Source organism: Spinacia oleracea, chromosome 5, assembly GCF_020520425.1.
Source record: "Spinacia oleracea cultivar Varoflay chromosome 5, BTI_SOV_V1, whole genome shotgun sequence".
In the NCBI taxonomy this organism is placed as follows: domain Eukaryota; kingdom Viridiplantae; phylum Streptophyta; class Magnoliopsida; order Caryophyllales; family Amaranthaceae; genus Spinacia; species Spinacia oleracea.
The window spans coordinates 43,448,573-43,462,956 of record NC_079491.1 but is presented as its reverse complement, the minus strand read 5'-3'; positions in this window follow the sequence as shown (position 1 = coordinate 43,462,956).

The following is a 14,384-nucleotide window of genomic DNA, read 5'->3' as shown; positions in this document are numbered from 1 at the left end:
TTATCTTTATTAAACATCGATCGTGAATTTGATGGTTGCATCCTCACTCTAAGGCATCCCATGATCTTCTTCGTACCTAAAACAAAAGCAACATCGTGAGCCGAGGCCCAGTAACATACTACCCTAACAGCGTAAACTCATTTCAATTCATTTTATTTACTTTGCAATCAGGGAGAATAGAACATAGTAAAACATTTTCATAAATGCAATAAAACATCATTTATAACTTGAAACTTTAATAGTTCCCATTATCTTTCATAAAACCTTCTTTTTACTTGGTAACTGACAAGTTAGCCTTGCGGGACGTCTCCCACCTTGCGATAGTCCTCAAGGAGCACTCTCCCTTGTTGGACTTACGCCCGTACCTAAATAGTTTCTCTTTTAGCTTGCGGTAGCCCTCAAGGAGCACTCTCCCTTGTTGGGTGTCCCGCGGTACGGCGGTACGTGCACGACCTAGAAATAGTAACCCCACTAACTGCCAGAATCTGTTACACTTTTATTTATCATGTTTCGTATCTTATTCGTAACTCATAAACATCATCTTATAAAATCATTCATAAACATATTTAAATATCATCATTCATAAAACACACTTCATAAATACATTTCATATCCCACAATCCAATAAAAACACATCATTATAAACATATTTCATAATCACATAAACACATTTTATAAGGGGATTGTGGGTGCTAGCAATAGATGTTACCTCCCGTAGTTTATACTTCCTGTTCGATGGATCGTTCTTCCTGAGCTCCGAGTTCGATTTCTTTCACAATATTAAATCATTCAATTAGTTATTAAACGATTAATATTTTAAAATTACTACTTTATAATAAGTTTATAAATAATTGAATTTACGAATTATAATTTCATAGTTTTAACGAAAATGTTATTATTAATCAAAATTTTAATTAAAAACGAAATTCATATTTCATAAATCGATACGAATATTATTTAAATTTCGTTTTTGCTAAATAAAGCTAGGGATTTATTTTAGTAAAATCAATAATTAAATATATTTGCCCATCTAATATTAATAATAAATGATTTATTAGTAAATAATATATTATAATACTTTATTAAAAATATAAATATTCATAAGTAGGAGAATCTGAAATTTTGGTATAACTTACCCAAAAGTCCAAACAATTAGAATGGGCCAATTCAAGTTGGGCTTGGGAGAATAAATCAAGTTTCAATTATTGAAACTTGTTTTCAGTTTTCTAGAAAGGGAACACGGGGCAGGGGAAGGGGAGGGCTCGAAGGAGGAGGGAAGCACGAAGAGGAAGGAGAGGGGAGATGGTGGGCGGCGGCTGGGCGGCGCAGTGCGGAACCACGGCTGAGAGGCGACAGCGGTGGTGGTGGTTTCGCGGCGGTGAAGCAGCAAGGGAGAGGGGGCTGGGGGTGTGCGAAATAGAGAGGAACAGGGGAATTGGTGGGGGTGACTTGGAGCGGTTCTGGGCGGCGACTATATAGCTCGCCGGAGTATGTGGGGGCGGGAGTTGGTTTACAAGGTGGTGGGGGAGGTTGGGAGTGGTGGCGCGACGTTGGTGGTGCCGCAAGGAACAAAGAAAGAGTGAGGCAAGGGAAGGGAGTTGTGGAGCTGCGAGTGAAGGAAATAATGCCCTTGGTCCAAGTATGCATTCTATGTTAAGTCTAATAAATGCGGTTCAGTATTAATTAACAAGTTAATAATTCAGTGAGATCAAGTGAGCTGAATGCCTAGCTAGAGGCCGCTTCAGTTCAAGTGGAATTAATGATATTAATCCACAGCTTACTCTTGACTGAACCCGTAGGGTCACACAAATAGTACGTAAACGGATCAAGTATTTAATGGCATTAAATACTCCATCTATGAATATTCGGAACCGACGGATCTTGGTTTCAGTGGGAGCTAAGGTCGTCACAGGCAAGAAATGAATACTCCGGAAACGATGATATTGCCGGAAACGGAAATATGGATCGTATCGGAAAAATAAATATTATCCAAGTCGTAGATGTTGCCGGAAACGGAAACATGGTACGTATCGGAAAATATTATCGGAAATGGAAATATTGCCGGAATCGGAAATATTGCCGGAAACGGAAATATTGTCAGAATCGGAAATATTACCGGAATCGGAAAATAATTCCGGAAACGGAAATATTAAATATTTGTTCGAAACGGAAATTAATTCCGGAATCGGAAATATTAAATATTGTTCGTATCGGAAATGAATTCCGGAATCGGAAAATTTAATCGGAAGCGCATCGTACGAATAAGCATCGGACGAGGCCTGCCGGACGAGGCCCAGCACGAAGCCAGGCCATCGCCCAGCAAGCCAAGCGCGCCGCACAAACAGCCACGCCAGGCCCAGCGTAAGGCCAGGCCCAGCAGGCTGCGCAGCGCGCACAGCGCGCACAGCACGCGCAGCGCGCAGCGCGCGCGGGCGCTGCGTGGGCTGCTGCTCGCGCGCACGAATGGGGGCCCATCGTGGCTGCCGTGCGTGTGTGTGCAAGTGTTTGTGTTCGTGCACGTTTCCTAAAACATGCAGAGTTCGGTTAATGATTAAATTCCTAATTCTATTTGATAAATTAATTAAATTAGAGTTCTTGTAGGATTCTAGGTTTAATTAATTTGTATCTGAATAGGATTTCGATTCCCTTTCCATACCCCTATAAATATGAGGCTAGGGCTCACAATTTATGACGAGTTTCAAAGTATTCAAAGTGAGTTTTTGAGAGAAAAATTCAGCCACACATCTTGCTCAAAAGTGCCGAAAATTCTAGTACCTTAAGGGCGATTCTAGTTGGTCAATCTTAAGGCGGATCCGGACGTACTGTGGACTATCTACGGAGGGACGACACTTGGAGTCCTAAAGACTTGTTCTTGTTCGGTTCGGGCGCAGCTAGGGAGGGCACGCAACAAAGAGTATGCATCTAAATTATGCTATATGATTATGTGTAAATAATATGTTGTCCTGGGTTAATGGTTGTTTCCGCATGATCTATGTAATGTCATATGTATCATAACCTAACAGTGGTATCACGAGCCCCTTATTATTTTCATAATCTAAATTGCATGAACATGGTTAAATATTACAAATTTGCAAGAATTAAAAGGGGTGATTAATTTTCGTAATTGTTAATTAATTGCAAATTGCGTTTATTTAATTATACGTACGCAGTTTTTCGGCAGTTTCTTCGTTACTCATCCGAATTGAGTGATTTTTGTGTCAATTCCGCATGTAAAAGGCATTCTAAAATTTTGACAAAAACAGTATTTTTTTGCCGAACCCAGAATTCTCAAATTCGAAGCCTAACTATGACTTTTCGAAGGTTTTAGTTTTTCGAATGCAAAATTTCGTAAATTTAAGATGTTAAATTAAATATTTGCGATTCTTGTTGATAAATCTTGAATTTTTGATTGACCTACTGCATATGTTTAACAAGTTTGAATGCCTAGTCTTGTTAATTATGCAATCTAATTTGTAATTATGATTAATTTGTTGAAAATTAGAATAATTTAGAATTAATTTGATTTTCATAATTAATTGTAATTTAATTAGAAACCTATGATTAAAAACCACCATAAAAATTGTAAATTTATGATAAATTTTAAATTTTTATGACCTAGACTTGAATCCATAACAATCGGAAATCAATTGGATAATAAATTTTCGATTTTTCGCCCTAAAATTATGAAATTAATATTATTTATTAATTTGTCATTAATTTTAAATATAAATTTTAAATTTTTATGCGATTCGTTCATAAAACTTGCACGCACGAAGCAATGGACGCTTCGTGTTACCCTTAAGGGGTGTTGTATAATGCGGGCATGCGACGACGAGCAAGGGAGCTCGTCGCCCGTGCGGCACGAATGCAATGAGCAAGGGCGTAGTGCACGAGCACAAGGCAGCAGCCCTGCCTTGTGTCGTGTGCCACGAGCAATGGACGAATGGGCATGGGCGAAGGGCGAGACAAGGCAGTCGCGTGTGGGCAGCAAGCGAGCTGCGCCACAACGCGCGCTGCCTCGCACAAGAGCGCGCAGCCTCGCGCGCAGCGAGCGCAAGCTCGCGTGCCACGAGCGCTGCGCCCAGCATTGCTCGCGCGCACAGCGAGCGATGTCGCCCGCCCAGCGAGCGATGTCGCCCGCCCAGCGAGCGATGTCGCGCGCCCAGCGAGCGATGGCTCGCGCGCCCAGCGAGCGATGTCGCGCGCCCAGCGAGCGATGTCGCGCGCGCACAGCGAGCGATAGCTCGCGTGCGATGAGCGCTGGCGCGCGCAGCGATCACCAATGCGTGCGGAGGCTTGCGATGGGGATGCAGCAGCTATGCGACGAGCGCATGGGCTGCGCGCACATGGCCAGCAATGGCTGTGTGCGTGCGGCCCATGGGCGTGCAACGCGTAGGGTGTTTGCGTTACGATTAAAGATCGTTTTGAATGTTTAATTTGAAAATTTCAGTTCACGTAATTTTAATTAATTTTAAAATTAATAATTTAAATTATTTTCTTGGATTTTAATTTCGAATATTTTAATTATAATAAATTTTATTTATTCTAATTATTTTACTAAAATTAAAATCATGAATTAATTTAAATACGACTGAAATTAAATTAAACTTTTGGATTCAATTATAAATTGATATGAGCTTTAAATTTTAATTAAATTTGTATGATTCCGGTTGGACTAGAAATACATTTTTATGTTTAAAATTAGTAAAGCATATAAATTTATTGGTTTAAGTGGTAGCGCTTTTTAGTCATAAACTCTTGATTAGGTCTACAAATCCTTAAGGTTAAAACAACTTGATTAGAATTAATAAGGACTGAATAATTGGTAGATTATTGGTGCCCTTGATTAATTGCTGCAAATGTTTACGTGATGCATAATGTGTTTTACTAACCAGCTATGTGGGCCATTCATGATAATGAATGGGTGAATGGTATATATTGTATATGTACTGTTTTGCAGGTTATGAAGTGACTAGTATGGCCCAAATAGGATAGAAAATATGGTCTGCGTACCATTAATTTGAATGTAATTGGTCTAAAGTACCAAAGTTATTTTTCAATTCAAATATGGTCTGCGTACCATCAAATAGTTGTAATTAGTTATAGCTTATCCTATTTGAAGAAAATGGTGCCTCCCACGGAGATTTTCAAGACGGACTTTGAAGTTAAAGCTTCAAGATGAAGTCGGGCCATACTAGATCACAAATATCTTATGCATGTTTTAAGTTATTTATTGCTTTAAATATGTCTTAAAATGCATGAGATCAAAAGCTTGATTATGTTGCATGATTAAGGATTTTAGTTCACTTAAAATCTAACCAACATAGTAAGAGCCTTAAGTTCCAAACTTAAAAATTGAGTTAAAAGGTGCCATGCCAAAATATACACTTGCTTGGATATCCTTTACATCAATCTAGTAATAGTTTTCGCTCAGCGAGGTGTTACTTATTGGTCCTAAAGGGGCAAGGTACACAAATAATTGTGAGTATATGTTAGTTTTGGTGAAACTCAACGATATAAGTAAGGAGTCCTTTTATGTCGTGGCAAAATCGATAGGTTTACCTAATAAGTTCTTAGACGTACCTATCAACCAAGAGTAGTTTCTAGACTATTAGCAAAAGGCTTTTGCTTACCTAAAATGTTTTAGGATTAAGTCGACAAACTGTGCTTAGTTCTTCAATGGTTTTAGGGTCTTGGAATCATTTTATTCACACCTGCCGGAACACATAATTCGAATAAAATGCTAATAACTTGTTTGAATTGCATGGTTGCTTTAATTTCAAGTTATTATTCATGATAAATGTTTAGACTTTGCATGCTTCAATGTATGTTTTAATTATTGTTTATAATTAAATATCTTGCACTGCAATAAATCCTTTTAGAAAGGTAACAGTAAATTTCCTCGATTGGTAGTGAATCCAAGAACGATTCACGGAAAAGAGAGAAAGTGAGCAATTTACAATGTACGTTTCTTATATCGACCTTTATGGTTGTTTTCGAATATCAAAATCGAATGGCAAACCAATTGGTGCTTGTGAATTCAAAATACAATGTAGTTTTGAGATCATAAAGCATTGAGTTTAAACGCTCAGCCTTACCAATGGTTAACAACCTAATATCTTTGTCCATTTAATTCTCGAATGAGTCTAGTCACTAGACATTCGAATAGATCGATACTTAGAGAACTTTAGAAGCTTCTGGTAAGATCATCTGGTTGAACCAAAATATTCAACATAAATTAAAATGGAAAAGAACCTTGTTGGTGACATTGGACATGTCTAACAAAGTATAAAAGTCAAACACTAAAGAATTCAATTCTTAAGACTATAAGAAAGGGTACAAGAAATAGGAAAACAAAGGAACATATGAAAGGAATTTACGATTCCGTTTCTACCTATAAGTTTATGTTTAAAGAGGAGTGACCTAGCAATCAAACTTCCTTGGTATCATATACCGCTTGAGGTTCTTACTTCGGTAATAACTCAAACAATGGAAGCTAGGATACACTAATGACCTACAAGTGGGAAATGAAGCATGGCAATGCTACATTAGTTGTAGGGTCATCTAGTTTGTTTTAAGTCCTTTCAAAGGCTGGAACTTAATGGCTATTTTGTTCCATAATCAACATACCTAAATTTCTGTTTTCAAACACAGAAAGACTCACATTCAAGAAAAAAAAAAACAAATACAATGTTTGTTTGTTTATTTGAATGAAATGGTCAATTACAGGTTGAGTCAATATGCTTGATTAAAACAAACAACTCTTTAAAGAACTTTACTAGGTTCAAATCAACCCCTTGATTTGAGTTCCACTAATCTTTGGCATTGTTTCTTAGACCATATCAACAAGTTAACATTCAAAAAGCTCTATTTTGATGGACTTTTGAAAGTTGATTGATTTCTAGATCATTTTAAGACAACTAGTCTTACTTGTTGAAAGTAACAAAAGATATGAACTATTGTTAGAACGCCTAGACAATAGAGTTCAAAGCTAAAGAAAGATTTTATGACTTTATTATTTCACACAGATTTGAGTGAATATAGGTTTATTTACTCAATGTGATATAAGTTTGAATCTGTTTGGCTAGTTCAAAGATTCAGAAGTATAAAATCCACTTGGCAAGAAATCATAAAGATCTAGGTTAGATCATGTTGATGATTACTTGAGACCAAATATGATCATCAATGATTGTGTGTTGTAATTTCACAATCTAGGTCCATAAGATATGGCATATCTTAGTTGGAATAATCGAAGTCAATTAGTACTTGATTCGATCAATGATGAATCATAAAGAATTTTCCTATAATTTCTAAAACAAAATGCTCAACTACCACCAAACTAAACCAAATTCGTCAAAGCTATTGAAAAGTAATTTCAGAATATCTTTTCGATAATATATATCTAGAGAGTTGCTAAACTCAGTGGGAGCTTAGTATTTGTTATTCAACAAACTAAGGCCCAAGTCTAGATATATGTTTCATTGTGATTTATTCAAATGAGACACAAGGGTATTATTTCTACCACGAATTTTTGAGAACATAATGTTTGTTTGCTCGGAATAATGTCCTTTTGGAGATTCGTTTCCAAAATGACAAGTGGGAGAAAATAGACCTCGAAAGTCTTCGAGGCGAACAACAAACATAAACGGACATTCCGGAGGCTTTTCGAAGTGCTTCAGAAAAACCGAACTTATTCTTTAAGGACTTTAGAAGTGGCTTTAAAGAATAGACATCTCTTAAAAAAAAAACTTTACAAGTGCTTCAAAGAGAACAGAATATTCAAAGGACTTTCAAGTGGCTATTGATATTCTATTGTTTGATGTTCTATACCCTAGTAGGCATAGAGTTCAAGTCACTGGAACTATGAGATTCTTCTATTAGATAGTGAAGAAACATGGAGTTCAGGTCACTGAAACTATGCAATTCTTCCATTAGATGGTGAAGAAACCTACAACTTGCAGTCAAACTATTATCATGTAGATTAATGAGTTTGTGACTTGTAAGAAAGCTATGACGAAACCCAGATTCCCTAAAATGGTTAGAGGCCATATATAGACTCAAATGTTTTAAATGGTTAGAGGCCATAAAACATACTCAATGTTTTGATGACAAAATTGAAATTTTGTTGATTTGCAAGAATAGTTTCACACCTATTGGTTGCAAGTTTGTTTTAAGGATAAAAACCATCAAACATGAATTGTGTTCACACACAAAGCTAGATTAGTTGCTAAAAGTTACAAGCAAATTCACGATGTGGATTGTGTTGAAACCTCATGCAAAATCGTAATGCTTCAAGTCTATAATTCAAGCAATGATTGCATATTGGTAAATATGGCAATTGGATGACAAAAGTATTCCTCAATCAAATGTTGGAATAAACTATGTACATGGCATGTCATAAGATTTGTGGATCCAAATAAATGCTTGAAAAGGAAAGCTAGCTTATAAAATCTAAGTACAGATTTAAGCGAGCAATTGGGAATTGGAACTGTATTTTAAGTGAAGCTAATAAGCATTTTAGTTTCATAAAATATACATGATTCTTATAGATGTATAAGAAGTTTAGTGGGAGTACATAAAAACTTATTTGGTCCTATGTGTATCACACACATATCTCTCTATTGTGAAATAACATTCAAATGCTAATGACTTTGATTTGAAATTATTCATCAATGATGGACCATGGCGAAACTTAATACATATTGGGTATTAAGATCTATTTACAAAGATCTTATAATATTGTTTTAGATTAAGTAATGGCATTTACTAAATCAAACACGAAAGTCTCCATTGGAGATATTCGACCCATGTGAATAAATCTAAGTAAAGAATGTTTGAACTATGTATAAGCATTTACTAAGTTAAACATCAAAGAGTCTAAATGAGATTCTTAACCTATATTATATGTCAAAGAATTTAGCTGGATTCAGTATCTACTAAAATTGAATGAGCTAAAGTTACATGAATAGAATTCAATTGGGAATTATTCTGCAAAAGAATTTATCATGTATGATATAATATGAGGATCGCCAAAAACGTATCGTATGACTTTAGGCATGACGAACATATACCAATCTCTATTGATCTAAGTGAAGATCAACTAGATTGAGATCAAGAATACTTATGGTACTTGAAAAGGTACATAGGAATAGTTCTTGATTCAAGGAAATAAAGATACGCTAAATATTGATGCTACACGCATAAACACTGGCAAAGGATCAAACAAGACCCTTTGGAGTTAACCATTGATAAGGACGAGCTATAGAGCATCGTGTTTTGAAATGGCAACATGGATTGGAGACCATGAGTTGTTGCGTGGGAAATTAAAATATTAATTTCTATGTTCTAAGATATAGTTGGAGAGTCTTCCACATATCTATGAACTGCTTGGATAGGTAAATCCAAAAAAAGCATCACTAGCAACCTATACAGTTGAAGTAAAAGTAATTATTGCCTAAGAAGCAATAAAACAGGGTTGTTTAAAGTTCTTCACTGAACTTGGGTAGATCACCTATCTGCTGGCTTGATGGTTCTTCATTGAAAAATGCGTGGAACCACTCTTGAAGCAAGAAAAACGTCTGCTAACTTAATGGTTCTTCATTGCAAAATGCGTAGAACCACTAATGTAGTAAGAAAGACTAGATCACAAAATAAACAAACTCGAAAAGATCTTATCATCATATCTCAAAGAACATTCGATGAAAAGGATGTTAAGATTGGCAAAGCATGATAACTAAACCTATGCAACAAGTGAGAAGCAACACTCACATTGTCGCACTGGAAATCAAGCATAGCTTTGAATTCCATGAATTGTTTTAGAAAATGGGTTTGAGGCCCATGGTTGTAAAACATTGGAGTTGAACATTTATCATATATGAAATGTGTTTTCATATTCCATTTAATCTTGGTTTAGTATTAAATGATGAGTCCCTTCAATTTGACGATATATTCAAGATAGACTGTCAGGACCAGTCCTGTGACTAAGAAATGTCTATCAAGTGAACTTGAATGTCAAAGGTTGAAAATGGTCCCTAGTCGGAGTTTTCTATAAAATTGGACGCATAGAAAACGTTAGACGACTAGAATGCAAGATGACTAATAGTTCTGTTTCTTGAACTATGTGGACATGGCAATGTCATAATCATTTGCATAGATACTTACTTTGGGAAGACTAGTATCGGACAAGACCTATGAAACTTTACTGTAAGAGATGAAAATCTGTCATGAGTAAATTTCATTAAATTATTAGACACTAAATCCTCAATACCTGAGTGATTTGAGATTACTTGTTTGAGAACTGGTTGCTTTGACGTTGACCAACCGTCGCACCGTAAAAGGAGGCTATAAAGGCAACGCTCAGGTAATCACCTATCAAACGAAGTCTAATCTCAAGATCGCAAGATTGGGATTGTCCTCCCATAAATCGGGATGAGATGCTTAAAAGTTGTACAAGGCCACTCGGAGAGCTAGAAACTGTGAAATGCATGGCCGTGCTCGGATGAATCATAGGCTATGATTATCTGTTTATTTGATCAGTTGAACTCTGAAACCGAGGAACACCTCTGGACGTAATAAGGATGACAACTCTTACCTTATGTTCAAGAGCAAGCATCGAGCGACAAAGGAATTAGGAAATGCACACTTGTCCCTAAGGACAAGTGGGAGACTGAAGGAAATAATGCCCTTGGTCCAAGTATGCATTCTATGTTAAGTCTAATAAATGCGGTTCAGTATTAATTAACAAGTTAATAATTCAGTGAGATCAAGTGAGCTGAATGCCTAGCTAGAGGCCGCTTCAGTTCAAGTGGAATTAATGATATTAATCCACAGCTTACTCTTGACTGAACCCGTAGGGTCACACAAATAGTACGTAAACGGATCAAGTGTTTAATGGCATTAAATACTCCATCTATGAATATTCGGAACCGACGGATCTTGGTTTCAGTGGGAGCTAAGGTCGTCACAGGCAAGAAATGAATACTCCGGAAACGATGATATTGCCGGAAACGGAAATATGGATCGTATCGGAAAAATAAATATTATCCAAGTCGTAGATGTTGCCGGAAACGGAAACATGGTACGTATCGGAAAATATTATCGGAAATGGAAATATTGCCGGAATCGGAAATATTGCCGGAAACGGAAATATTGTCAGAATCGGAAATATTACCGGAATCGGAAAATAATTCCGGAAACGGAAATATTAAATATTTGTTCGAAACGGAAATTAATTCCGGAATCGGAAATATTAAATATTGTTCGTATCGGAAATGAATTCCGGAATCGGAAAATTTAATCGGAAGCGCATCGTACGAATAAGCATCGGACGAGGCCTGCCGGACGAGGCCCAGCACGAAGCCAGGCCATCGCCCAGCAAGCCAAGCGCGCCGCACAAACAGCCACGCCAGGCCCAGCGCAAGGCCAGGCCCAGCAGGCTGCGCAGCGCGCACAGCGCGCACAGCACGCGCAGCGCGCAGCGCGCAGCGCGCGCGGGCGCTGCGTGGGCTGCTGCTCGCGCGCACGAATGGGGGCCCATCGTGGCTGCCGTGCGTGTGTGTGCAAGTGTTTGTGTTCGTGCACGTTTCCTAAAACATGCAGAGTTCGGTTAATGATTAAATTCCTAATTCTATTTGATAAATTAATTAAATTAGAGTTCTTGTAGGATTCTAGGTTTAATTAATTTGTATCTGAATAGGATTTCGATTCCCTTTCCATACCCCTATAAATATGAGGCTAGGGCTCACAATTTATGACGAGTTTCAAAGTATTCAAAGTGAGTTTTTGAGAGAAAAATTCAGCCACACATCTTGCTCAAAAGTGCCGAAAATTCTAGTACCTTAAGGGCGATTCTAGTTGGTCAATCTTAAGGCGGATCCGGACGTACTGTGGACTATCTACGGAGGGACGACACTTGGAGTCCTAAAGACTTGTTCTTGTTCGGTTCGGGCGCAGCTAGGGAGGGCACGCAACAAAGAGTATGCATCTAAATTATGCTATATGATTATGTGTAAATAATATGTTGTCCTGGGTTAATGGTTGTTTCCGCATGATCTATGTAATGTCATATGTATCATAACCTAACAGCGAGGAGAGGAGGGAAATAAGGGGTGGCTGCGACGGTGGTGGCTGATCGAGGTGGTGCTAGGCAGCAGGGGTAGTGGTGATTGAAGGTGGTTTTGGTGGCGGCAGCCACCGATGGTGGTGGTGGTTCGAAGCAGAGAAGGGAATGAAAACTTGAATTTGGTTTTGGTTTTGATTTTCTGATGTTGAATTCCAATTGGAATTAAGACTGATTTGTATAGTCAAGAAGAGTGAAAGAGAAGTTGAAATCCTTGAGGAGCAAGGCATGAATCAAGACTGAATTGAGGGAAGGAGAGGAATGAAGAATTTTCTTCATTCTTGCAATGTACGTGGAGAGCAAAGAGAAGAGGAAAAATGGAATTTTTGATTTTCTAAGGGCATTTTTGTAATTTTACACAGTTGGAATAAATTCAGAAATTGGGTTGCCATTTTTGGAAACTACTAAAAATAGAAATGTTAAGCTAAAATAATTCTTTATAAAAATATCGTTAACGAAAAATAAATAAATTTTCGTTTATAAATTTATCGTTTAAAATAAATCGTAAAAACGTTTAAAATAATGAAAATTTTAAATTATTTCTAATAATTAAAACGAAATTACGTTAATAAAATATTATTAATTTTAATAAATCGAGTTTAAAAATTTCGGGGTATTACATTCTTACCCCCTTAGAAAAAGTTTCGTCCTCGAAACTTGAATTGATTGTTGAAAGTCGAAAATATTTGAATAAAAGTACGATATGTTATTTTAAAACCAAGATCTCACAATTTCATTCCAATTCCGACAATGTCTAGTCTTCATTCCGCCATCTTCTTTAATGACTCCGCTTCAACTCGAGACCTAGAATCGAAGAGTAAAGAATACAAAAGGGGCAAAATTATATGTTGATCTTAATCGTCATTAAGGTCAATTATATTCCGCCGTCGTCTTTTGTATCTCTACTTTACTTCATAAAATAGGATCAAGGAGCAAAGAACATAAAAAGGGGCAAAATTGTTAGCATAGACTAGGCTCCCATTTTTCTTTGTGAGATCCCGTTTGAAAATATTTTCCACTAAAAATAGTAATTTTTAATGCAAAATTATAATTTTGAAGATATATAATGAAAATAAATATTTATCTAACAATTTTAATAGCCAAAATTTATTATAACAATCTCGTACTCTGAGTTGAGGAGAACTTCCATCGTAACGGCTTCCATGTAACGATTAGTTATTACCAATACAATCATGTCAGCATAAACATAATCCATTAAGCATATTATAAACACATAATTCTTTATTTGAAAATTTTCACATTCAACATAAGCATAACATTCATAATCATTCGATCTAACACACGAGCATGGTTGATTCATAACACGTTTACATAAAACCTCGTGATTCGTACATTATATTGTTCTTAGGCGGCTATCTGGAGATGTTGCGTTTTCGTTTGCTCTTGAGCTTCTTTGCTGCAGGAATCTTGTCGTTGACTTTCTTTATTCGATTCGTTTTGATTTCGATCTCCGCTCTTTTCTTCTACGTTGAATAACTTCGTTGACTACGTTCGTTGCAGGGGTTCGAGTCAATCACGTGATAGAAAATACATCGTTGGACATACGACTTCGATCGTTACTTATTCTTAGTATTTCAGGTAGACAACCCTCGTATTTTGCGGATAATGCTAAGTCATCAAATGTGCCTTTATCAGAAACAATCTATCTTCCAGAAAACTTAGTTCAGACTACCTGGTTTTATAGACATGTCGTTTTGTCGATTTCCTATTCTCAATTTCATTGCATTCCTCAATCATTCATAACTCATTTCGAATTTCATAACATTCATTGATATCATCAACCTGATACACATACTAATTCTTGATAACTCATTATGGTAGAATCCTCAAAACATTAAATGCAAACTCAATTTCGTCTTTTCGATCACCACAAAACATGTTTTCCCATAACATTTTGCAAACCTTAAATTATCTCTCTTAGCTTTCTTTATGGAGATTATCAAGCATCCTTTCAGATAAATACATAAAAAAACAATCCTTATAAATTATGCGGAATGGTAATCTAAGAATCGATTTCAATCGTAACTTCAATGTTTTAAACCTCGATTTAATTGTTGATTCGCCACTTACGAAATACAAACTCATGCTCTTTCGATACTCTATTATTCAATCTTTTGATATACTAATTCCTGATAACTCCTTTTGATAAAATCCTCAAAATCTTATTCATATGTCAACTAAAACGGGTCTTCTACCCTAACTCATGTGGTTCATAACATTTATGTATAACTTCTTAGCTTCCTTA